Genomic DNA, 27,773 nt, shown 5'->3' on the forward strand with positions numbered 1-27,773 from the left:
CTTAATTTTGATGCAAGCCGTCTGAAACCAATCGGCAAATTACTCAAAATGCTTTTTTTCCCACAATGAATGTCTGGCAAAAAATAGTAAATTTCAATGCAAGCCATTCTGAAACTAATCGGCAAATTACGCAAAACGCTTAACTCGCCGAGAAAATCACTTTAGTTCCACAATGAATGTTGGCAAAAAAATAGTTAATTTTGAAGCAAGCCGTTCTGAAACCAATCGGGAAATTACTCAAAATGCTTAACCCACCGAGAAAATCAATTTTTCCCACAATGAATGTCTGGCAAAAAATAGTTAATTTTGATGCAAGCCATTCTGAAAACAATCGGCAAATTACTGAAAACGCTTAACTCGCCGGGAAAATCACTTTTGTTCCACAATGAATGTCTGGCAAAAAATAGTTAATTTTGAAGCAAGCCGTTCTGAAACCAATCGGCAAATTACTCAAAATGCTTAACTCGCCGGGAAAATCACTTTTTTCCACAATGAATGTCTGGCAAAAAATAGTAAATTTTGATGCAAGCCGTTCTGAAACCAATCGGGAAATTACTCAAAATGCTTAACTCGCTGGGAAAATCACTTTTTTCCCAGAATGAATGTCTGGCAAAAAATAGTTAATTTTGATGCCAGGCCTTCTGAAACCAATCGGCAAATTACTCAAAACGCTTAACTCGCCGTGAAAATCACTTTTGTTCCACAATGAATGTCTGGCAAAAAATAGATAATTTTGAAGCAAGCCATTCTGAAACCAATCGGCAAATTACTCAAAATGCTGAACGCGCCGAGAAAATCACTTTTTCTCCAATCTGAATGTCCGACAAAAAATAGTTAATTTTGATGCAAGCCGTTCTGAAACCAATCGGCAAATAACTCAAAATGCTTAACTCGCCGAGAAAATCACTTTTATCACACAATGAATGTCTGGCAGAAAATAGTCAATTTTGATGCAAGCCCTTCTGAAACCAATCGGCACATTACTCAAAACGCTTAACTCGCCGAGAAAATCACTTTTGTTCCACAATGAGTGTCTGGCAAAAAAGTTAATTTTGAAGCAAGCCGTTCTGAAACCAATCGGCAAATTACTCAAAATGCTTAACTCGCCGGGAAAATGACTTTTTTCCACAATGAATGTCTGGCAAAAAATAGTTAATTTTGTTGCAAGCCGTTCTGAAATCCATCGGCAAATAACTCAAAATGCTTAACTCGCCGAGAAAATCACTTTTTTTCCACAATGAATGTCTGGCAAAAAATAGTTAATTGTGATGCAAGCCGTTCTGAAACCAATCGGCAAATAACTCAAAATGCTTAACTCGCCGGGAAGATCACTTTTTTCCCACAATGAATGTCTGGCAAAAAATAGTAAATTTCAATGCAAGCCATTCTGAAACTAATCGGCAAATTACTCAAAACGCTTAACTCGCCGTGAAAATCACTTTTGTTCCACAATGAATGTCTGGCAAAAAATAGTTAATTTTGAAGCAAGCCATTCTGAAACCAATCGGCAAATTACTCAAAATGCTGAACGCGCCGAGAAAATCACATTTTCTCCAATCTGAATGTCCGACAAAAAATAGTTAATTTTGAAGCAAGCCGTTCTGAAACCAATCGGCAAATAACTCAAAATGCTTAACTCGCCGGGAAAATCACTTTTATGCCACAATCAATGGCTGGCAAAATATAGTAAATTTCAATGCAAGCCACTCTGAAACCAATCGGCAAATTACTCAAAACGCTTAACTCGCCGAGAAAATCACTTTTGTTCCACAATGAATGTCTGGCAAAAAATACTTAATTTTGATGCAAGCCGTCTGAAACCAATCGGCAAATTACTCAAAATGCTTTTTTTCCCACAATGAATGTCTGGCAAAAAATAGTAAATTTCAATGCAAGCCATTCTGAAACTAATCGGCAAATTACGCAAAACGCTTAACTCGCCGAGAAAATCACTTTAGTTCCACAATGAATGTTGGCAAAAAAATAGTTAATTTTGAAGCAAGCCGTTCTGAAACCAATCGGGAAATTACTCAAAATGCTTAACCCACCGAGAAAATCAATTTTTCCCACAATGAATGTCTGGCAAAAAATAGTTAATTTTGATGCAAGCCATTCTGAAAACAATCGGCAAATTACTGAAAACGCTTAACTCGCCGGGAAAATCACTTTTGTTCCACAATGAATGTCTGGCAAAAAATAGTTAATTTTGAAGCAAGCCGTTCTGAAACCAATCGGCAAATTACTCAAAATGCTTAACTCGCCGGGAAAATCACTTTTTTCCACAATGAATGTCTGGCAAAAAATAGTAAATTTTGATGCAAGCCGTTCTGAAACCAATCGGGAAATTACTCAAAATGCTTAACTCGCTGGGAAAATCACTTTTTTCCCAGAATGAATGTCTGGCAAAAAATAGTTAATTTTGATGCCAGGCCTTCTGAAACCAATCGGCAAATTACTCAAAACGCTTAACTCGCCGTGAAAATCACTTTTGTTCCACAATGAATGTCTGGCAAAAAATAGATAATTTTGAAGCAAGCCATTCTGAAACCAATCGGCAAATTACTCAAAATGCTGAACGCGCCGAGAAAATCACTTTTTCTCCAATCTGAATGTCCGACAAAAAATAGTTAATTTTGATGCAAGCCGTTCTGAAACCAATCGGCAAATAACTCAAAATGCTTAACTCGCCGGGAATATCACTTTTTTTCCACAATGAATGTCTGGCAAAATATAGTAAATTTTGATGCAAGCCGTCTGAAACCAATCGGCAAATTACTCAAAATGCTTAACTCGCCGAGAAAATCACCTTTTTCCCACAATGAATGTCTGGCAAAAAATAGTTAATTTTGTTGCAAGCCGTTCTGAAATCCATCGGCAAATAACTCAAAATGCTTAACTCGCCGAGAAAATCACTTTTTTTCCACAATGAATGTCTGGCAAAAAATAGTTAATTGTGATGCAAGCCGTTCTGAAACCAATCGGCAAATAACTCAAAATGCTTAACTCGCCGAGAAAATCACTTTTATCACACAATGAATGTCTGGCAGAAAATAGTCAATTTTGATGCAAGCCCTTCTGAAACCAATCGGCACATTACTCAAAACGCTTAACTCGCCGAGAAAATCACTTTTGTTCCACAATGAGTGTCTGGCAAAAAAGTTAATTTTGAAGCAAGCCGTTCTGAAACCAATCGGCAAATTACTCAAAATGCTTAACTCGCCGGGAAAATGACTTTTTTCCACAATGAATGTCTGGCAAAAAATAGTTAATTTTGTTGCAAGCCGTTCTGAAATCCATCGGCAAATAACTCAAAATGCTTAACTCGCCGAGAAAATCACTTTTTTTCCACAATGAATGTCTGGCAAAAAATAGTTAATTGTGATGCAAGCCGTTCTGAAACCAATCGGCAAATAACTCAAAATGCTTAACTCGCCGGGAAGATCACTTTTTTCCCACAATGAATGTCTGGCAAAAAATAGTAAATTTCAATGCAAGCCATTCTGAAACTAATCGGCAAATTACTCAAAACGCTTAACTCGCCGTGAAAATCACTTTTGTTCCACAATGAATGTCTGGCAAAAAATAGTTAATTTTGAAGCAAGCCATTCTGAAACCAATCGGCAAATTACTCAAAATGCTGAACGCGCCGAGAAAATCACATTTTCTCCAATCTGAATGTCCGACAAAAAATAGTTAATTTTGAAGCAAGCCGTTCTGAAACCAATCGGCAAATAACTCAAAATGCTTAACTCGCCGGGAAAATCACTTTTATGCCACAATCAATGGCTGGCAAAATATAGTAAATTTCAATGCAAGCCACTCTGAAACCAATCGGCAAATTACTCAAAACGCTTAACTCGCCGAGAAAATCACTTTTGTTCCACAATGAATGTCTGGCAAAAAATACTTAATTTTGATGCAAGCCGTCTGAAACCAATCGGCAAATTACTCAAAATGCTTTTTTTCCCACAATGAATGTCTGGCAAAAAATAGTAAATTTCAATGCAAGCCATTCTGAAACTAATCGGCAAATTACGCAAAACGCTTAACTCGCCGAGAAAATCACTTTAGTTCCACAATGAATGTTGGCAAAAAAATAGTTAATTTTGAAGCAAGCCGTTCTGAAACCAATCGGGAAATTACTCAAAATGCTTAACCCACCGAGAAAATCAATTTTTCCCACAATGAATGTCTGGCAAAAAATAGTTAATTTTGATGCAAGCCATTCTGAAAACAATCGGCAAATTACTGAAAACGCTTAACTCGCCGGGAAAATCACTTTTGTTCCACAATGAATGTCTGGCAAAAAATAGTTAATTTTGAAGCTAGCCATTCTGAAACCAATCGGCAAATTACTCAAAACGCTTAACTCGCCGAGAAAATCACTTTTGTTCCACAATGAATGCCTGGCAAAAAATAGTTAATTTTGAAGCAAGCCGTTCTGAAACCAATCGGCAAATTACTCAAAACGCTTAACTCGCCGAGAAAATCACTTTTGTTCGACAGTGAATGTCTGGCAAAAAATAGTTAATATTGAAGCAAGCCGTTCTGAAACCAATCGGAAATTTCTCAAAGTGCTTAACGCGCGAGAAAATCTCTTTTTTCCACAATGAATGTCTGGCAAAAAAATAGTCAATTTTGATGCAAGCCCTTCTGAAACCAATCGGCAAATTACTCAAAACGCTTAACTCGCCGAGAAAATCACTTTTGTTCCACAATGAATGCCTGGCAAAAAATAGTTAATTTTGAAGCAAGCCGTTCTGAAACCAATCGGCAAATTACTCAAAATGCTTAACTCGCCGGGAAAATCACTTTTTTCCACAATGAATGTCTGGCACAAAGTAGTAAATTTTGATGCAAGCCGTTCTGAAACAAATCGGGAAATTACTCAAAATGCTTAACTCGCTGGGAAAATCACTTTTTACCGACAATGAATGTCTGGCAAAAAATAGTCAATTTCAATGCAAGCCATTCTGAAACCTATCGGCATATAACTCAAAATGCTTAACTCGCCGGGAAAATCACTTTTTTGCCACAATGAATGGCTGGCAAATTATAGTAAATTTCAATGCAAGCCACTCTGAAACCAATCGGCAAATTACTCAAAACGCTTAACTCGCTGAGAAAATCACTTTTGTTCCACAATGAATGTCTGGCAAAAAATACTTAATTTTGATGCAAGCCGTCTGAAACCAATCGGCAAATTACTCAAAATGCTTAACTCGCCGATAAAATCACCTTTTTCCCACAATGAATGACTGGCAAAAAATAGTAAAATACAATGCAAGCCATTCTGAAACCAATCGGCAAATTACTCAAAACGCTTAACTCGCCGAGAAAATCACTTTTGTTCCACAATGAGTGTCTGGCAAAAAAGTTAATTTTGAAGCAAGCCGTTCTGAAACCAATCGGCAAATTACTCAAAATGCTTAACTCGCCGGGAAAATGACTTTTTTCCACAATGAATGTCTGGCAAAAAATAGTTAATTTTGTTGCAAGCCGTTCTGAAATCCATCGGCAAATAACTCAAAATGCTTAACTCGCCGAGAAAATCACTTTTGTTCCACAATGAATGTCTGGCAAAAAATAGTTAATTGTGATGCAAGCCGTTCTGAAACCAATCGGCAAATAACTCAAAATGCTTAACTCGCCGAGAAAATCACTTTTTTCCAAATGAATGTCTGGCAGAAAATAGTCAATTTTGATGCAAGCCGTTCTCAAACCAATCGGCAAATTACTCAAAATGCTTAACTCGCCGGGAAAATGACTTTTTTCCACAATGAATGTCTGGCAAAAACTAGTTAATTGTGATGCAAGCCGTTCTGAAACCAATCGGCAAATAACTCAAAATGCTTCACTCGCCGAGAAAATCACTTTTATCACACAATGAATGTATGGCAACAAATAATTAATTTTGATGCAAGCCGTTCTGAAACCAATCGGCAAATTACTCAAAACGCTTAACTCCCCGGGAAAATCACTTTTTTCCACAATGAACGCCTGGCAAAAAAATAGTAAATTTTTATGCAAGCCGTTCTGAAACCAATCGGCAAATAACTCAAAATGCTTAACTCGCCGAGGAAATCACTTTTTTCCCACAATGAATGTCTGGCAAAAAATAGTAAATTTCAAAGCAAGCCGTTCTGAAACCAATCGGCAAATTACTCAAAACGCTTAACTCCCCGGGAAAATCACTTTTTTCCACAATGAACGCCTGGCAAAAAAATAGTAAATTTTGATGCAAGCCACTCTGAAACCAATCGGCAAATTACTCAAAACGCTTAACTCGCCGAGAAAATCACTTTTGTTCCACAATGAATGTCTGGCAAAAAATACTTAATTTTGATGCAAGCCGTCTGAAACCAATCGGCAAATTACTCAAAATGCTTTTTTTCCCACAATGAATGTCTGGCAAAAAATAGTAAATTTCAATGCAAGCCATTCTGAAACTAATCGGCAAATTACGCAAAACGCTTAACTCGCCGAGAAAATCACTTTAGTTCCACAATGAATGTTGGCAAAAAAATAGTTAATTTTGAAGCAAGCCGTTCTGAAACCAATCGGGAAATTACTCAAAATGCTTAACCCACCGAGAAAATCAATTTTTCCCACAATGAATGTCTGGCAAAAAATAGTTAATTTTGATGCAAGCCATTCTGAAAACAATCGGCAAATTACTGAAAACGCTTAACTCGCCGGGAAAATCACTTTTGTTCCACAATGAATGTCTGGCAAAAAATAGTTAATTTTGAAGCTAGCCGTTCTGAAACCAATCGGCAAATTACTCAAAACGCTTAACTCGCCGAGAAAATCACTTTTGTTCGACAGTGAATGTCTGGCAAAAAATAGTTAATATTGAAGCAAGCCGTTCTGAAACCAATCGGAAATTTCTCAAAATGCTTAACGCGCGAGAAAATCTCTTTTTTCCACAATGAATGTCTGGCAAAAAAATAGTCAATTTTGATGCAAGCCCTTCTGAAACCAATCGGCAAATTACTCAAAACGCTTAACTCGCCGAGAAAATCACTTTTGTTCCACAATGAATGCCTGGCAAAAAATAGTTAATTTTGAAGCAAGCCGTTCTGAAACCAATCGGCAAATTACTCAAAATGCTTAACTCGCCGGGAAAATCACTTTTTTCCACAATGAATGTCTGGCACAAAGTAGTAAATTTTGATGCAAGCCGTTCTGAAACAAATCGGGAAATTACTCAAAATGCTTAACTCGCTGGGAAAATCACTTTTTACCGACAATGAATGTCTGGCAAAAAATAGTCAATTTCAATGCAAGCCATTCTGAAACCTATCGGCATATAACTCAAAATGCTTAACTCGCCGGGAAAATCACTTTTTTGCCACAATGAATGGCTGGCAAATTATAGTAAATTTCAATGCAAGCCACTCTGAAACCAATCGGCAAATTACTCAAAACGCTTAACTCGCTGAGAAAATCACTTTTGTTCCACAATGAATGTCTGGCAAAAAATACTTAATTTTGATGCAAGCCGTCTGAAACCAATCGGCAAATTACTCAAAATGCTTAACTCGCCGATAAAATCACCTTTTTCCCACAATGAATGACTGGCAAAAAATAGTAAAATACAATGCAAGCCATTCTGAAACCAATCGGCAAATTACTCAAAACGCTTAACTCGCCGAGAAAATCACTTTTGTTCCACAATGAGTGTCTGGCAAAAAAGTTAATTTTGAAGCAAGCCGTTCTGAAACCAATCGGCAAATTACTCAAAATGCTTAACTCGCCGGGAAAATGACTTTTTTCCACAATGAATGTCTGGCAAAAAATAGTTAATTTTGTTGCAAGCCGTTCTGAAATCCATCGGCAAATAACTCAAAATGCTTAACTCGCCGAGAAAATCACTTTTGTTCCACAATGAATGTCTGGCAAAAAATAGTTAATTGTGATGCAAGCCGTTCTGAAACCAATCGGCAAATAACTCAAAATGCTTAACTCGCCGAGAAAATCACTTTTTTCCAAATGAATGTCTGGCAGAAAATAGTCAATTTTGATGCAAGCCGTTCTCAAACCAATCGGCAAATTACTCAAAATGCTTAACTCGCCGGGAAAATGACTTTTTTCCACAATGAATGTCTGGCAAAAAATAGTTAATTGTGATGCAAGCCGTTCTGAAACCAATCGGCAAATAACTCAAAATGCTTCACTCGCCGAGAAAATCACTTTTATCACACAATGAATGTATGGCAACAAATAATTAATTTTGATGCAAGCCGTTCTGAAACCAATCGGCAAATTACTCAAAACGCTTAACTCCCCGGGAAAATCACTTTTTTCCACAATGAACGCCTGGCAAAAAAATAGTAAATTTTGATGCAAGCCGTTCTGAAACCAATCGGCAAATAACTCAAAATGCTTAACTCGCCGAGGAAATCACTTTTTTCCCACAATGAATGTCTGGCAAAAAATAGTAAATTTCAAAGCAAGCCGTTCTGAAACCAATCGGCAAATTACTCAAAACGCTTAACTCGCCGAGAAAATCACTTTTGTTCGACAGTGAATGCCTGGCAAAAAATAGTTAATATTGAAGCAAGCCGTTCTGAAACCAATCGGAAATTGCTCAAAATGCTTAACGCGCGAGAAAATCACTTTTTTCCACAATGAATGTCTGGCAAAAAAATAGTAAATCTTGATGCAAGCCGTTCTGAAACCAATCGGCAAATTACTCAAAATGCTTAACTCGCCGGGAAAATCACTTTTTCCCCACAATGAATGTCTGGCAAAAAATAGTCAATTTTGATGCAAGCCCTTCTGAAACCAATCGGCAAATTACTCAAAACGCTTAACTCGCCGAGAAAATCACTTTTGTTCCACAATGAATGCCTGGCAAAAAATAGTTAATTTTGAAGCAAGCCGTTCTGAAACCAATCGGCAAATTACTCAAAATGCTTAACTCGCCGGGAAAATCACTTTTTTCCACAATGAATGTCTGGCAAAAAGTAGTAAATTGTGATGCAAGCCGTTCTGAAACCAATCGGCAAATAACTCAAAATGCTTAACTCGCCGAGAAAATCACTTTTATCACACAATGAATGTCTGGCAGAAAATAGTCAATTTTGATGCAAGCCCTTCTGAAACCAATCGGCACATTACTCAAAACGCTTAACTCGCCGAGAAAATCACTTTTGTTCCACAATGAGTGTCTGGCAAAAAAGTTAATTTTGAAGCAAGCCGTTCTGAAACCAATCGGCAAATTACTCAAAATGCTTAACTCGCCGGGAAAATGACTTTTTTCCACAATGAATGTCTGGCAAAAAATAGTTAATTTTGTTGCAAGCCGTTCTGAAATCCATCGGCAAATACCTCAAAATGCTTAACTCGCCGAGAAAATCACTTTTTTTCCACAATGAATGTCTGGCAAGAAATAGTTAATTGTGATGCAAGCCGTTCTGAAACCAATCGGCAAATTACTCAAAATGCTTAACTCGCCGAGAAAATCACTTTTTTCCCCACAATGAATGTCTGGCAAAAAATATTAAATTTCAATGCAAGCCATTCTGAAACCAATCGGCAAATAACTCAAAATGCTTAACTCGCCGAGAAAATCACTTTTTACCCACAATGAATGTCTGGCAAAAAATAGTCAATTTCAATGCAAGCCATTCTGAAACCTATCGGCATATAACTCAAAATGCTTAACTCGCCGAGAAAATCACTTTTTTCCCACAATGAATGTCTGGCAAAAAATAGTCAATTTTGATGCAAGCCGTTCTCAAACCAATCGGCAAATTACTCAAAACGCTTAACTCCCCGGGAAAATCACTTTTTTCCACAATGAATGTCTGGCAAAAAAATAGTAAATTTTGATGCAAGCCGTTCTGAAACCAATCGGCAAATAACTCAAAATGCTTAACTCGCCGAGGAAATCACTTTTTTCCCACAATGAATGTCTGGCAAAAAATAGTAAATTTCAAAGCAAGCCGTTCTGAAACCAATCGGCAAATTACTCAAAACGCTTAACTCGCCGAGACAATCACTTTTGTTCGACAGTGAATCTCTGGCAAAAAATAGTTAATATTGAAGCAAGCCGTTCTGAAACCAATCGGAAATTGCTCAAAATGCTTAACTCGCCGGGAAAATCACTTTTTCCCCACAATGAATGTCTGGCAAAAAATAGTAAATTTTGATGCAAGCCCTTCTGAAACCAATCGGCAAATTACTCAAAACGCTTAACTCGCCGAGAAAATCACTTTTGTTCCACAATGAATGCCTGGCAAAAAATAGTCAATTTTGATGCAAGCCCTTCTGAAACCAATCGGCAAATTACTCAAAATGCTTAACTCCCCGGGAAAATCACTTTTTTCCACAATGAATGTCTGGCCAAAAAAATAGTAAATTTTGATGCAAGCCGTTCTGAAACCAATCGGCAAATAACTCAAAATGCTTAACTCGCAAAGGAAATCACTTTTTTCCCACAATGAATGTCTGGCAAAAAATAGTAAATTTCAAAGCAAGCCGTTCTGAAAGCAATCGGCAAATTACTCAAAACGCTTAACTCGCCGAGAAAATCACTTTTGTTCCACAATGAATGCCTGGCAAAAAATAGTTAATTTTGAAGCAAGCCGTTCTGAAACCAATCGGCAAATTACTCAAAATGCTTAACTCGCCGGGAAAATCACTTTTTTCCACAATGAATGTCTGGCAAAAAATAGTAAATTTTGATGCAAGCCGTTCTGAAACCAATCGGGAAATTACTCAAAATGCTTAACTCGCTGGGAAAATCACTTTTTTCCCAGAATGAATGTCTGGCAAAAAATAGTTAATTTTGATGCCAGGCCTTCTGAAACCAATCGGCAAATTACTCAAAACGCTTAACTCGCCGTGAAAATCACTTTTGTTCCACAATGAATGTCTGGCCAAAAAAATAGTAAATTTTGATGCAAGCCGTTCTGAAACCAATCGGCAAATAACTCAAAATGCTAAACTCGCAAAGGAAATCACTTTTTTCCCACAATGAATGTCTGGCAAAAAATAGTAAATTTCAAAGCAAGCCGTTCTGAAAGCAATCGGCAAATTACTCAAAACGCTTAACTCGCCGAGAAAATCACTTTTGTTCCACAATGAATGCCTGGCAAAAAATAGTTAATTTTGAAGCAAGCCGTTCTGAAACCAATCGGCAAATTACTCAAAATGCTTAACTCGCCGGGAAAATCACCTTTTTCCCACAATGAATGTCTGGCAAAAAATAGTAAATTTTGTTGCAAGCCGTTCTGAAATCCATCGGCAAATAACTCAAAATGCTTAACTCGCCGAGAAAATCACTTTTTTTCCACAATGAATGTCTGGCAAAAAATAGTTAATTGTGATGCAAGCCGTTCTGAAACCAATCGGCAAATAACTCAAAATGCTTAACTCGCCGAGAAAATCACTTTTATCACACAATGAATGTCTGGCAGAAAATAGTCAATTTTGATGCAAGCCCTTCTGAAACCAATCGGCACATTACTCAAAACGCTTAACTCGCCGAGAAAATCACTTTTGTTCCACAATGAGTGTCTGGCAAAAAAGTTAATTTTGAAGCAAGCCGTTCTGAAACCAATCGGCAAATTACTCAAAATGCTTAACTCGCCGGGAAAATGACTTTTTTCCACAATGAATGTCTGGCAAAAAATAGTTAATTTTGTTGCAAGCCGTTCTGAAATCCATCGGCAAATAACTCAAAATGCTTAACTCGCCGAGAAAATCACTTTTTTTCCACAATGAATGTCTGGCAAAAAATAGTTAATTGTGATGCAAGCCGTTCTGAAACCAATCGGCAAATAACTCAAAATGCTTAACTCGCCGGGAAGATCACTTTTTTCCCACAATGAATGTCTGGCAAAAAATAGTAAATTTCAATGCAAGCCATTCTGAAACTAATCGGCAAATTACTCAAAACGCTTAACTCGCCGTGAAAATCACTTTTGTTCCACAATGAATGTCTGGCAAAAAATAGTTAATTTTGAAGCAAGCCATTCTGAAACCAATCGGCAAATTACTCAAAATGCTGAACGCGCCGAGAAAATCACTTTTTCTCCAATCTGAATGTCCGACAAAAAATAGTTAATTTTGAAGCAAGCCGTTCTGAAACCAATCGGCAAATAACTCAAAATGCTTAACTCGCCGGGAAAATCACTTTTATGCCACAATCAATGGCTGGCAAAATATAGTAAATTTCAATGCAAGCCACTCTGAAACCAATCGGCAAATTACTCAAAACGCTTAACTCGCCGAGAAAATCACTTTAGTTCCACAATGAATGTCTGGCAAAAAATACTTAATTTTGATGCAAGCCGTCTGAAACCAATCGGCAAATTACTCAAAATGCTTTTTTTCCCACAATGAATGTCTGGCAAAAAATAGTAAATTTCAATGCAAGCCATTCTGAAACTAATCGGCAAATTACGCAAAACGCTTAACTCGCCGAGAAAATCACTTTAGTTCCACAATGAATGTTGGCAAAAAAATAGTTAATTTTGAAGCAAGCCGTTCTGAAACCAATCGGGAAATTACTCAAAATGCTTAACCCACCGAGAAAATCAATTTTTCCCACAATGAATGTCTGGCAAAAAATAGTTAATTTTGATGCAAGCCATTCTGAAAACAATCGGCAAATTACTGAAAACGCTTAACTCGCGGGGAAAATCACTTTTGTTCCACAATGAATGTCTGGCAAAAAATAGTTAATTTTGAAGCTAGCCATTCTGAAACCAATCGGCAAATTACTCAAAACGCTTAACTCGCCGAGAAAATCACTTTTGTTCCACAATGAATGCCTGGCAAAAAATAGTTAATTTTGAAGCAAGCCGTTCTGAAACCAATCGGCAAATTACTCAAAACGCTTAACTCCCCGGGAAAATCACTTTTTTCCCACAATGAATGTCTGGCAAAAAATAGTAAATTTCAAAGCAAGCCGTTCTGAAAGCAATCGGCAAATTACTCAAAACGCTTAACTCGCCGAGAAAATCACTTTTGTTCCACAATGAATGCCTGGCAAAAAATAGTTAATTTTGAAGCAAGCCGTTCTGAAACCAATCGGCAAATTACTCAAAATGCTTAACTCGCCGGGAAAATCACCTTTTTCCCACAATGAATGTCTGGCAAAAAATAGTAAATTTTGTTGCAAGCCGTTCTGAAATCCATCGGCAAATAACTCAAAATGCTTAACTCGCCGAGAAAATCACTTTTTTTCCACAATGAATGTCTGGCAAAAAATAGTTAATTGTGATGCAAGCCGTTCTGAAACCAATCGGCAAATAACTCAAAATGCTTAACTCGCCGAGAAAATCACTTTTATCACACAATGAATGTCTGGCAGAAAATAGTCAATTTTGATGCAAGCCCTTCTGAAACCAATCGGCACATTACTCAAAACGCTTAACTCGCCGAGAAAATCACTTTTGTTCCACAATGAGTGTCTGGCAAAAAAGTTAATTTTGAAGCAAGCCGTTCTGAAACCAATCGGCAAATTACTCAAAATGCTTAACTCGCCGGGAAAATGACTTTTTTCCACAATGAATGTCTGGCAAAAAATAGTTAATTTTGTTGCAAGCCGTTCTGAAATCCATCGGCAAATAACTCAAAATGCTTAACTCGCCGAGAAAATCACTTTTTTTCCACAATGAATGTCTGGCAAAAAATAGTTAATTGTGATGCAAGCCGTTCTGAAACCAATCGGCAAATAACTCAAAATGCTTAACTCGCCGGGAAGATCACTTTTTTCCCACAATGAATGTCTGGCAAAAAATAGCAAATTTCAATGCAAGCCATTCTGAAACTAATCGGCAAATTACTCAAAACGCTTAACTCGCCGTGAAAATCACTTTTGTTCCACAATGAATGTCTGGCAAAAAATAGTTAATTTTGAAGCAAGCCATTCTGAAACCAATCGGCAAATTACTCAAAATGCTGAACGCGCCGAGAAAATCACTTTTTCTCCAATCTGAATGTCCGACAAAAAATAGTTAATTTTGAAGCAAGCCGTTCTGAAACCAATCGGCAAATAACTCAAAATGCTTAACTCGCCGGGAAAATCACTTTTATGCCACAATCAATGGCTGGCAAAATATAGTAAATTTCAATGCAAGCCACTCTGAAACCAATCGGCAAATTACTCAAAACGCTTAACTCGCCGAGAAAATCACTTTAGTTCCACAATGAATGTCTGGCAAAAAATACTTAATTTTGATGCAAGCCGTCTGAAACCAATCGGCAAATTACTCAAAATGCTTTTTTTCCCACAATGAATGTCTGGCAAAAAATAGTAAATTTCAATGCAAGCCATTCTGAAACTAATCGGCAAATTACGCAAAACGCTTAACTCGCCGAGAAAATCACTTTAGTTCCACAATGAATGTTGGCAAAAAAATAGTTAATTTTGAAGCAAGCCGTTCTGAAACCAATCGGGAAATTACTCAAAATGCTTAACCCACCGAGAAAATCAATTTTTCCCACAATGAATGTCTGGCAAAAAATAGTTAATTTTGATGCAAGCCATTCTGAAAACAATCGGCAAATTACTGAAAACGCTTAACTCGCGGGGAAAATCACTTTTGTTCCACAATGAATGTCTGGCAAAAAATAGTTAATTTTGAAGCTAGCCATTCTGAAACCAATCGGCAAATTACTCAAAACGCTTAACTCGCCGAGAAAATCACTTTTGTTCCACAATGAATGCCTGGCAAAAAATAGTTAATTTTGAAGCAAGCCGTTCTGAAACAAATCGGGAAATTACTCAAAATGCTTAACTCGCTGGGAAAATCACTTTTTACCGACAATGAATGTCTGGCAAAAAATAGTCAATTTCAATGCAAGCCATTCTGAAACCGATCGGCATATAACTCAAAATGCTTAACTCGCCGGGAAAATCACTTTTTTGCCACAATGAATGGCTGGCAAATTATAGTAAATTTCAATGCAAGCCACTCTGAAACCAATCGGCAAATTACTCAAAACGCTTAACTCGCTGAGAAAATCACTTTTGTTCCACAATGAATGTCTGGCAAAAAATACTTAATTTTGATGCAAGCCGTCTGAAACCAATCGGCAAATTACTCAAAATGCTTAACTCGCCGAGAAAATCACCTTTTTCCCACAATGAATGACTGGCAAAAAATAGTAAAATACAATGCAAGCCATTCTGAAACCAATCGGCAAATTACTCAAAACGCTTAACTCGCCGAGAAAATCACTTTTGTTCCACAATGAGTGTCTGGCAAAAAAGTTAATTTTGAAGCAAGCCGTTCTGAAACCAATCGGCAAATTACTCAAAATGCTTAACTCGCCGGGAAAATGACTTTTTTCCACAATGAATGTCTGGCAAAAAATAGTTAATTTTGTTGCAAGCCGTTCTGAAATCCATCGGCAAATAACTCAAAATGCTTAACTCGCCGAGACAATCACTTTTGTTCGACAGTGAATCTCTGGCAAAAAATAGTTAATATTGAAGCAAGCCGTTCTGAAACCAATCGGAAATTGCTCAAAATGCTTAACTCGCCGGGAAAATCACTTTTTCCCCACAATGAATGTCTGGCAAAAAATAGTAAATTTTGATGCAAGCCCTTCTGAAACCAATCGGCAAATTACTCAAAACGCTTAACTCGCCGAGAAAATCACTTTTGTTCCACAATGAATGCCTGGCAAAAAATAGTCAATTTTGATGCAAGCCCTTCTGAAACCAATCGGCAAATTACTCAAAACGCTTAACTCCCCGGGAAAATCACTTTTTTCCACAATGAATGTCTGGCCAAAAAAATAGTAAATTTTGATGCAAGCCGTTCTGAAACCAATCGGCAAATAACTCAAAATGCTTAACTCGCAAAGGAAATCACTTTTTTCCCACAATGAATGTCTGGCAAAAAATAGTAAATTTCAAAGCAAGCCGTTCTGAAAGCAATCGGCAAATTACTCAAAACGCTTAACTCGCCGAGAAAATCACTTTTGTTCCACAATGAATGCCTGGCAAAAAATAGTTAATTTTGAAGCAAGCCGTTCTGAAACCAATCGGCAAATTACTCAAAATGCTTAACTCGCCGGGAAAATCACTTTTTTCCACAATGAATGTCTGGCAAAAAATAGTAAATTTTGATGCAAGCCGTTCTGAAACCAATCGGGAAATTACTCAAAATGCTTAACTCGCTGGGAAAATCACTTTTTTCCCAGAATGAATGTCTGGCAAAAAATAGTTAATTTTGATGCCAGGCCTTCTGAAACCAATCGGCAAATTACTCAAAACGCTTAACTCGCCGTGAAAATCACTTTTGTTCCACAATGAATGTCTGGCCAAAAAAATAGTAAATTTTGATGCAAGCCGTTCTGAAACCAATCGGCAAATAACTCAAAATGCTAAACTCGCAAAGGAAATCACTTTTTTCCCACAATGAATGTCTGGCAAAAAATAGTAAATTTCAAAGCAAGCCGTTCTGAAAGCAATCGGCAAATTACTCAAAACGCTTAACTCGCCGAGAAAATCACTTTTGTTCCACAATGAATGCCTGGCAAAAAATAGTTAATTTTGAAGCAAGCCGTTCTGAAACCAATCGGCAAATTACTCAAAATGCTTAACTCGCCGGGAAAATCACCTTTTTCCCACAATGAATGTCTGGCAAAAAATAGTAAATTTTGTTGCAAGCCGTTCTGAAATCCATCGGCAAATAACTCAAAATGCTTAACTCGCCGAGAAAATCACTTTTTTTCCACAATGAATGTCTGGCAAAAAATAGTTAATTGTGATGCAAGCCGTTCTGAAACCAATCGGCAAATAACTCAAAATGCTTAACTCGCCGAGAAAATCACTTTTATCACACAATGAATGTCTGGCAGAAAATAGTCAATTTTGATGCAAGCCCTTCTGAAACCAATCGGCACATTACTCAAAACGCTTAACTCGCCGAGAAAATCACTTTTGTTCCACAATGAGTGTCTGGCAAAAAAGTTAATTTTGAAGCAAGCCGTTCTGAAACCAATCGGCAAATTACTCAAAATGCTTAACTCGCCGGGAAAATGACTTTTTTCCACAATGAATGTCTGGCAAAAAATAGTTAATTTTGTTGCAAGCCGTTCTGAAATCCATCGGCAAATAACTCAAAATGCTTAACTCGCCGAGAAAATCACTTTTTTTCCACAATGAATGTCTGGCAAAAAATAGTTAATTGTGATGCAAGCCGTTCTGAAACCAATCGGCAAATAACTCAAAATGCTTAACTCGCCGGGAAGATCACTTTTTTCCCACAATGAATGTCTGGCAAAAAATAGCAAATTTCAATGCAAGCCATTCTGAAACTAATCGGCAAATTACTCAAAACGCTTAACTCGCCGTGAAAATCACTTTTGTTCCACAATGAATGTCTGGCAAAAAATAGTTAATTTTGAAGCAAGCCATTCTGAAACCAATCGGCAAATTACTCAAAATGCTGAACGCGCCGAGAAAATCACTTTTTCTCCAATCTGAATGTCCGACAAAAAATAGTTAATTTTGAAGCAAGCCGTTCTGAAACCAATCGGCAAATAACTCAAAATGCTTAACTCGCCGGGAAAATCACTTTTATGCCACAATCAATGGCTGGCAAAATATAGTAAATTTCAATGCAAGCCACTCTGAAACCAATCGGCAAATTACTCAAAACGCTTAACTCGCCGAGAAAATCACTTTAGTTCCACAATGAATGTCTGGCAAAAAATACTTAATTTTGATGCAAGCCGTCTGAAACCAATCGGCAAATTACTCAAAATGCTTTTTTTCCCACAATGAATGTCTGGCAAAAAATAGTAAATTTCAATGCAAGCCATTCTGAAACTAATCGGCAAATTACGCAAAACGCTTAACTCGCCGAGAAAATCACTTTAGTTCCACAATGAATGTTGGCAAAAAAATAGTTAATTTTGAAGCAAGCCGTTCTGAAACCAATCGGGAAATTACTCAAAATGCTTAACCCACCGAGAAAATCAATTTTTCCCACAATGAATGTCTGGCAAAAAATAGTTAATTTTGATGCAAGCCATTCTGAAAACAATCGGCAAATTACTGAAAACGCTTAACTCGCGGGGAAAATCACTTTTGTTCCACAATGAATGTCTGGCAAAAAATAGTTAATTTTGAAGCTAGCCATTCTGAAACCAATCGGCAAATTACTCAAAACGCTTAACTCGCCGAGAAAATCACTTTTGTTCCACAATGAATGCCTGGCAAAAAATAGTTAATTTTGAAGCAAGCCGTTCTGAAACCAATCGGCAAATTACTCAAAACGCTTAACTCCCCGGGAAAATCACTTTTTTCCCACAATGAATGTCTGGCAAAAAATAGTAAATTTCAAAGCAAGCCGTTCTGAAAGCAATCGGCAAATTACTCAAAACGCTTAACTCGCCGAGAAAATCACTTTTGTTCCACAATGAATGCCTGGCAAAAAATAGTTAATTTTGAAGCAAGCCGTTCTGAAACCAATCGGCAAATTACTCAAAATGCTTAACTCGCCGGGAAAATCACCTTTTTCCCACAATGAATGTCTGGCAAAAAATAGTAAATTTTGTTGCAAGCCGTTCTGAAATCCATCGGCAAATAACTCAAAATGCTTAACTCGCCGAGAAAATCACTTTTTTTCCACAATGAATGTCTGGCAAAAAATAGTTAATTGTGATGCAAGCCGTTCTGAAACCAATCGGCAAATAACTCAAAATGCTTAACTCGCCGAGAAAATCACTTTTATCACACAATGAATGTCTGGCAGAAAATAGTCAATTTTGATGCAAGCCCTTCTGAAACCAATCGGCACATTACTCAAAACGCTTAACTCGCCGAGAAAATCACTTTTGTTCCACAATGAGTGTCTGGCAAAAAAGTTAATTTTGAAGCAAGCCGTTCTGAAACCAATCGGCAAATTACTCAAAATGCTTAACTCGCCGGGAAAATGACTTTTTTCCACAATGAATGTCTGGCAAAAAATAGTTAATTTTGTTGCAAGCCGTTCTGAAATCCATCGGCAAATAACTCAAAATGCTTAACTCGCCGAGAAAATCACTTTTTTTCCACAATGAATGTCTGGCAAAAAATAGTTAATTGTGATGCAAGCCGTTCTGAAACCAATCGGCAAATAACTCAAAATGCTTAACTCGCCGGGAAGATCACTTTTTTCCCACAATGAATGTCTGGCAAAAAATAGTAAATTTCAATGCAAGCCATTCTGAAACTAATCGGCAAATTACTCAAAACGCTTAACTCGCCGTGAAAATCACTTTTGTTCCACAATGAATGTCTGGCAAAAAATAGTTAATTTTGAAGCAAGCCATTCTGAAACCAATCGGCAAATTACTCAAAATGCTGAACGCGCCGAGAAAATCACTTTTTCTCCAATCTGAATGTCCGACAAAAAATAGTTAATTTTGAAGCAAGCCGTTCTGAAACCAATCGGCAAATAACTCAAAATGCTTAACTCGCCGGGAAAATCACTTTTATGCCACAATCAATGGCTGGCAAAATATAGTAAATTTCAATGCAAGCCACTCTGAAACCAATCGGCAAATTACTCAAAACGCTTAACTCGCCGAGAAAATCACTTTAGTTCCACAATGAATGTCTGGCAAAAAATACTTAATTTTGATGCAAGCCGTCTGAAACCAATCGGCAAATTACTCAAAATGCTTTTTTTCCCACAATGAATGTCTGGCAAAAAATAGTAAATTTCAATGCAAGCCATTCTGAAACTAATCGGCAAATTACGCAAAACGCTTAACTCGCCGAGAAAATCACTTTAGTTCCACAATGAATGTTGGCAAAAAAATAGTTAATTTTGAAGCAAGCCGTTCTGAAACCAATCGGGAAATTACTCAAAATGCTTAACCCACCGAGAAAATCAATTTTTCCCACAATGAATGTCTGGCAAAAAATAGTTAATTTTGATGCAAGCCATTCTGAAAACAATCGGCAAATTACTGAAAACGCTTAACTCGCGGGGAAAATCACTTTTGTTCCACAATGAATGTCTGGCAAAAAATAGTTAATTTTGAAGCAAGCCGTTCTGAAACAAATCGGGAAATTACTCAAAATGCTTAACTCGCTGGGAAAATCACTTTTTACCGACAATGAATGTCTGGCAAAAAATAGTCAATTTCAATGCAAGCCATTCTGAAACCGATCGGCATATAACTCAAAATGCTTAACTCGCCGGGAAAATCACTTTTTTGCCACAATGAATGGCTGGCAAATTATAGTAAATTTCAATGCAAGCCACTCTGAAACCAATCGGCAAATTACTCAAAACGCTTAACTCGCTGAGAAAATCACTTTTGTTCCACAATGAATGTCTGGCAAAAAATACTTAATTTTGATGCAAGCCGTCTGAAACCAATCGGCAAATTACTCAAAATGCTTAACTCGCCGAGAAAATCACCTTTTTCCCACAATGAATGACTGGCAAAAAATAGTAAAATACAATGCAAGCCATTCTGAAACCAATCGGCAAATTACTCAAAACGCTTAACTCGCCGAGAAAATCACTTTTGTTCCACAATGAGTGTCTGGCAAAAAAGTTAATTTTGAAGCAAGCCGTTCTGAAACCAATCGGCAAATTACTCAAAATGCTTAACTCGCCGGGAAAATGACTTTTTTCCACAATGAATGTCTGGCAAAAAATAGTTAATTTTGTTGCAAGCCGTTCTGAAATCCATCGGCAAATAACTCAAAATGCTTAACTCGCCGAGAAAATCACTTTTGTTCCACAATGAATGTCTGGCAAAAAATAGTTAATTGTGATGCAAGCCGTTCTGAAACCAATCGGCAAATAACTCAAAATGCTTAACTCGCCGAGAAAATCACTTTTTTCCAAATGAATGTCTGGCAGAAAATAGTCAATTTTGATGCAAGCCGTTCTCAAACCAATCGGCAAATTACTCAAAATGCTTAACTCGCCGGGAAAATGACTTTTTTCCACAATGAATGTCTGGCAAAAAATAGTTAATTGTGATGCAAGCCGTTCTGAAACCAATCGGCAAATAACTCAAAATGCTTCACTCGCCGAGAAAATCACTTTTATCACACAATGAATGTATGGCAAAAAATAATTAATTTTGATGCAAGCCGTTCTGAAACCAATCGGGAAATTACTCAAAATGCTTAACTCGCTGGGAAAATCACTTTTTACCCACAATGAATGTCTGGCAAAAAATAGTCAATTTCAATGCAAGCCATTCTGAAACCTATCGGCATATAACTCAAAATGCTTAACTCGCCGAGAAAATCACTTTTTTCCACAATGAATGTCTGGCAAAAAAATAGTAAATTTTGATGCAAGCCGTTCTGAAACCAATCGGCAAATAACTCAAAATGCTTAACTCGCCGAGGAAATCACTTTTTTCCCACAATGAATGTCTGGCAAAAAATAGTAAATTTCAAAGCAAGCCGTTCTGAAACCAATCGGCAAATTACTCAAAACGCTTAACTCGCCGAGAAAATCACTTTTGTTCCACAATGAATGCCTGGCAAAAAATAGTTAATTTTGAAGCAAGCCGTTCTGAAACCAATCGGCAAATTACTCAAAATGCTTAACTCGCCGGGAAAATCACTTTTTTCCACAATGAATGTCTGGCAAAAAATAGTAAATTTTGATGCAAGCCATTCTGAAACCAATCGGCAAATTACTCAAAACGCTTAACTCGCCGTGAAAATCACTTTTGTTCCACAATGAATGTCTGGCAAAAAATAGTTAATTTTGAAGCAAGCCATTCTGAAACCAATCGGCAAATTACTCAAAATGCTGAACGCGCCGAGAAAATCACTTTTTCTCAAATCTGAATGGCCGACAAAAAATACTTAATTTTGATGCAAGCCGTTCTGAAACCAATCGGCAAATAACTCAAAATGCTTAACTCGCCGAGAAAATCACTTTTGTTCCACAATGAGTGTCTGGCAAAATATAGTAAATTTCAATGCAAGCCACTCTGAAACCAATCGGCAAATTACTCAAAACGCTTAACTCGCCGAGAAAATCACTTTTGTTCCACAATGAATGTCTGGCAAAAAATACTTAATTTTGATGCAAGCCGTTCTGAAACCAATCGGCAAATTACTCAAAATGCTTAACTCGCAGGGAAAATGACTTTTTTCCACAATGAATGTCTGGCAAAAAATAGTTAATTTTGAAGCAAGCCGTTCTGAAACCAATCGGGAAATTACTCAAAATGCTTAACTCGCTGGGAAAATCACTTTTTTCCCACAATGAATGTCTGGCAAAAAATAGTAAATTTCAATGCAAGCCATTCTGAAACTAATCGGCAAATTACGCAAAACGCTTAACTCGCCGAGAAAATCACTTTAGTTCCACAATGAATGTTGGCAATAAAATAGTTAATTTTGAAGCTAGCCGTTCTGAAACCAATCGGGAAATTACTCAAAATGCTTAACGCACCGAGAAAATCAATTTTTCCCACAATGAATGTCTGGCAAAAAATAGTTAATTTTGATGCAAGCCATTCTGAAAACAATCGGCAAATTACTCAAAACGCTTAACTCGCCGGGAAAATCACTTTTGTTCCACAATGAATGTCTGGCAAAAAATAGTTAATTTTGAAGCTAGCCATTCTGAAACCAATCGGCAAATTACTCAAAATGCTTAACTCGCAGGGAAAATGACTTTTTTCCACAATGAATGTCTGGCAAAAAATAGTTAATTTTGAAGCAAGCCGTTCTGAAACCAATCGGGAAATTACTCAAAATGCTTAACTCGCTGGGAAAATCACTTTTTTCCCACAATGAATGTCTGGCAAAAAATAGTAAATTTCAATGCAAGCCATTCTGAAACTAATCGGCAAATTACGCAAAACGCTTAACTCACCGAGAAAATCACTTTAGTTCCACAATGAATGTTGGCAAAAAAATAGTTAACTTTGAAGCAAGCCGTTCTGAAACCAATCGGGAAATTACTCAAAATGCTTAACCCACCGAGAAAATCAATTTTTCCCACAATGAATGTCTGGCAAAAAATAGTTAATTTTGATGCAAGCCATTCTGAAAACAATCGGCAAATTACTCAAAACGCTTAACTCGCCGGGAAAATCACTTTTGTTCCACAATGAATGTCTGGCAAAAAATAGTTAATTTTGAAGCTAGCCATTCTGAAACCAATCGGCAAATTACTCAAAATGCTGAACGCGCCGAGAAAATCACTTTTTTCCACAATGAATGTCTGGCAAAAAAATAGTCAATTTTGATGCAAGCCCTTCTGAAACCAATCGGCAAATTACTCAAAACGCTTAACTCGCCGAGAAAATCACTTTTGTTCCACAATGAATGCCTGGCAAAAAATAGTTAATTTTGAAGCAAGCCGTTCTGAAACCAATCGGCAAATTACTCAAAACGCTTAACTCCCCGGGAAAATCACTTTTTTCCACAATGAACGTCTGGCAAAAAAATAGTAAATTTTGATGCAAGCCGTTCTGAAATCAATCGGCAAATAACTCAAAATGCTTAACTCGCCGAGGAAATCACTTTTTTCCCACAATGAATGTCTGGCAAAAAATAGTAAATTTCAAAGCAAGCCGTTCTGAAACCATTCGGCAAATTACTCAAAACGCTTAACTCGCCGAGAAAATCACTTTTGTTCGACAGTGAATGTCTGGCAAAAAATAGTTAATATTGAAGCAAGCCGTTCTGAAACCAATCGGAAATTTCTCAAAATGCTTAACGCGCGAGAAAATCACTTTTTTCCACAATGAATGTCTGGCAAAAAAATAGTCAATTTTGATGCAAGCCCTTCTGAAACCAATCGGCAAATTACTCAAAACGCTAAACTCGCCGAGAAAATCACTTTTGTTCCACAATGAATGCCTGGCAAAAAATAGTTAATTTTGAAGCTAGCCGTTCTGAAACCAATCGGCAAATTACTCAAAATGCTTAACTCGCCGGGAAAATCACTTTTTTCCACAATGAATGTCTGGCACAAAGTAGTAAATTTTGATGCAAGCCGTTCTGAAACAAATCGGGAAATTACTCAAAATGCTTAACTCGCTGGGAAAATCACTTTTTACCCACAATGAATGTCTGGCAAAAAATAGTCAATTTCAATGCAAGCCATTCTGAAACCTATCGGCATATAACTCAAAATGCTTAAATCGCCGGGAAAATCACTTTTTTGCCACAATGAATGGCTGGCAAATTATAGTAAATTTCAATGCAAGCCACTCTGAAACCAATCGGCAAATTACTCAAAACGCTTAACTCGCCGAGAAAATCACTTTTGTTCCACAATGAATGTCTGGCCAAAAAATACTTAATTTTGATGCAAGCCGTCTGAAACCAATCGGCAAATTACTCAAAATGCTTAACTCGCCGAGAAAATCACCTTTTTCCCACAATGAATGACTGGCAAAAAATAGTAAAATACAATGCAAGCCATTCTGAAACCAATCGGCAAATTACTCAAAACGCTTAACTCGCCGAGAAAATCACTTTTGTTCCACAATGAGTGTCTGGCAAAAAAGTTAATTTTGAAGCAAGCCGTTCTGAAACCAATCGGCAAATTACTCAAAATGCTTAACTCGCCGGGAAAATCACTTTTTTCCCACAATGAATGTCTGGCAAGAAATAGTCAATTTTGATGCAAGCCCTTCTGAAACCAATCGGCAAATTACTCAAAACGCTTAACTCGCCGAGAAAATCACTTTTGTTCCACAATGAATGCCTGGCAAAAAATAGTTAATTTTGAAGCAAGCCGTTCTGAAACCAATCGGCAAATTACTCAAAATGCTTAACTCGCCGGGAAAATCACTTTTTTCCACAATGAATGTCTGGCAAAAAATAGTAAATTTTGATGCAAGCCATTCTGAAACCAATCGGCAAATTACTCAAAACGCTTAACTCGCCGTGAAAATCACTTTTGTTCCACAATGAATGTCTGGCAAAAAATAGTTAATTTTGAAGCAAGCCATTCTGAAACCAATCGGCAAATTACTCAAAATGCTGAACGCGCCGAGAAAATCACTTTTTCTCAAATCTGAATGGCCGACAAAAAATACTTAATTTTGATGCAAGCCGTTCTGAAACCAATCGGCAAATAACTCAAAATGCTTAACTCGCCGAGAAAATCACTTTTGTTCCACAATGAGTGTCTGGCAAAATATAGTAAATTTCAATGCAAGCCACTCTGAAACCAATCGGCAAATTACTCAAAACGCTTAACTCGCCGAGAAAATCACTTTTGTTCCACAATGAATGTCTGGCAAAAAATACTTAATTTTGATGCAAGCCGTTCTGAAACCAATCGGCAAATTACTCAAAATGCTTAACTCGCAGGGAAAATGACTTTTTTCCACAATGAATGTCTGGCAAAAAATAGTTAATTTTGAAGCAAGCCGTTCTGAAACCAATCGGGAAATTACTCAAAATGCTTAACTCGCTGGGAAAATCACTTTTTTCCCACAATGAATGTCTGGCAAAAAATAGTAAATTTCAATGCAAGCCATTCTGAAACTAATCGGCAAATTACGCAAAACGCTTAACTCGCCGAGAAAATCACTTTAGTTCCACAATGAATGTTGGCAAAAAAATAGTTAATTTTGAAGCTAGCCGTTCTGAAACCAATCGGGAAATTACCCAAAATGCTTAACGCACCGAGAAAATCAATTTTTCCCACAATGAATGTCTGGCAAAAAATAGTTAATTTTGATGCAAGCCATTCTGAAAACAATCGGCAAATTACTCAAAACGCTTAACTCGCCGAGGAAATCACTTTTTTCCCACAATGAATGTCTGGCAAAAAATAGTAAATTTCAAAGCAAGCCGTTCTGAAACCATTCGGCAAATTACTCAAAACGCTTAACTCGCCGAGAAAATCACTTTTGTTCGACAGTGAATGTCTGGCAAAAAATAGTTAATATTGAAGCAAGCCGTTCTGAAACCAATCGGAAATTTCTCAAAATGCTTAACGCGCGAGAAAATCACTTTTTTCCACAATGAATGTCTGGCAAAAAAATAGTCAATTTTGATGCAAGCCCTTCTGAAACCAATCGGCAAATTACTCAAAACGCTAAACTCGCCGAGAAAATCACTTTTGTTCCACAATGAATGCCTGGCAAAAAATAGTTAATTTTGAAGCTAGCCGTTCTGAAACCAATCGGCAAATTACTCAAAATGCTTAACTCGCCGGGAAAATCACTTTTTTCCACAATGAATGTCTGGCACAAAGTAGTAAATTTTGATGCAAGCCGTTCTGAAACAAATCGGGAAATTACTCAAAATGCTTAACTCGCTGGGAAAATCACTTTTTACCCACAATGAATGTCTGGCAAAAAATAGTCAATTTCAATGCAAGCCATTCTGAAACCTATCGGCATATAACTCAAAATGCTTAACTCGCCGGGAAAATCACTTTTTTGCCACAATGAATGGCTGGCAAATTATAGTAAATTTCAATGCAAGCCACTCTGAAACCAATCGGCAAATTACTCAAAACGCTTAACTCGCCGAGAAAATCACTTTTGTTCCACAATGAATGTCTGGCCAAAAAATACTTAATTTTGATGCAAGCCGTCTGAAACCAATCGGCAAATTACTCAAAATGCTTAACTCGCCGAGAAAATCACCTTTTTCCCACAATGAATGACTGGCAAAAAATAGTAAAATACAATGCAAGCCATTCTGAAACCAATCGGCAAATTACTCAAAACGCTTAACTCGCCGAGAAAATCACTTTTGTTCCACAATGAGTGTCTGGCAAAAAAGTTAATTTTGAAGCAAGCCGTTCTGAAACCAATCGGCAAATTACTCAAAATGCTTAACTCGCCGGGAAAATCACTTTTTTCCCACAATGAATGTCTGGCAAGAAATAGTCAATTTTGATGCAAGCCCTTCTGAAACCAATCGGCAAATTACTCAAAACGCTTAACTCGCCGAGAAAATCACTTTTGTTCCACAATGAATGCCTGGCAAAAAATAGTTAATTTTGAAGCAAGCCGTTCTGAAACCAATCGGCAAATTACTCAAAATGCTTAACTCGCCGGGAAAATCACTTTTTTCCACAATGAATGTCTGGCAAAAAATAGTAAATTTTGATGCAAGCCATTCTGAAACCAATCGGCAAATTACTCAAAACGCTTAACTCGCCGAGAAAATCACTTTTTCTCAAATCTGAATGGCCGACAAAAAATACTTAATTTTGATGCAAGCCGTTCTGAAACCAATCGGCAAATAACTCAAAATGCTTAACTCGCCGAGAAAATCACTTTTGTTCCACAATGAGTGTCTGGCAAAATATAGTAAATTTCAATGCAAGCCACTCTGAAACCAATCGGCAAATTACTCAAAACGCTTAACTCGCCGAGAAAATCACTTTTGTTCCACAATGAATGTCTGGCAAAAAATACTTAATTTTGATGCAAGCCGTTCTGAAACCAATCGGCAAATTACTCAAAATGCTTAACTCGCAGGGAAAATGACTTTTTTCCACAATGAATGTTGGCAAAAAAATAGTTAATTTTGAAGCTAGCCGTTCTGAAAACAATCGGGAAATTACCCAAAATGCTTAACGCACCGAGAAAATCAATTTTTCCCACAATGAATGTCTGGCAAAAAATAGTTAATTTTGATGCAAGCCATTCTGAAAACAATCGGCAAATTACTCAAAACGCTTAACTCGCCGAGGAAATCACTTTTTTCCCACAATGAATGTCTGGCAAAAAATAGTAAATTTCAAAGCAAGCCGTTCTGAAACCATTCGGCAAATTACTCAAAACGCTTAACTCGCCGAGAAAATCACTTTTGTTCGACAGTGAATGTCTGG

The sequence above is a fragment of the Scyliorhinus torazame genome, chromosome 17 (assembly GCF_047496885.1).
Source record: "Scyliorhinus torazame isolate Kashiwa2021f chromosome 17, sScyTor2.1, whole genome shotgun sequence".
NCBI classification, from domain to species: Eukaryota; Metazoa; Chordata; class Chondrichthyes; order Carcharhiniformes; family Scyliorhinidae; genus Scyliorhinus; species Scyliorhinus torazame.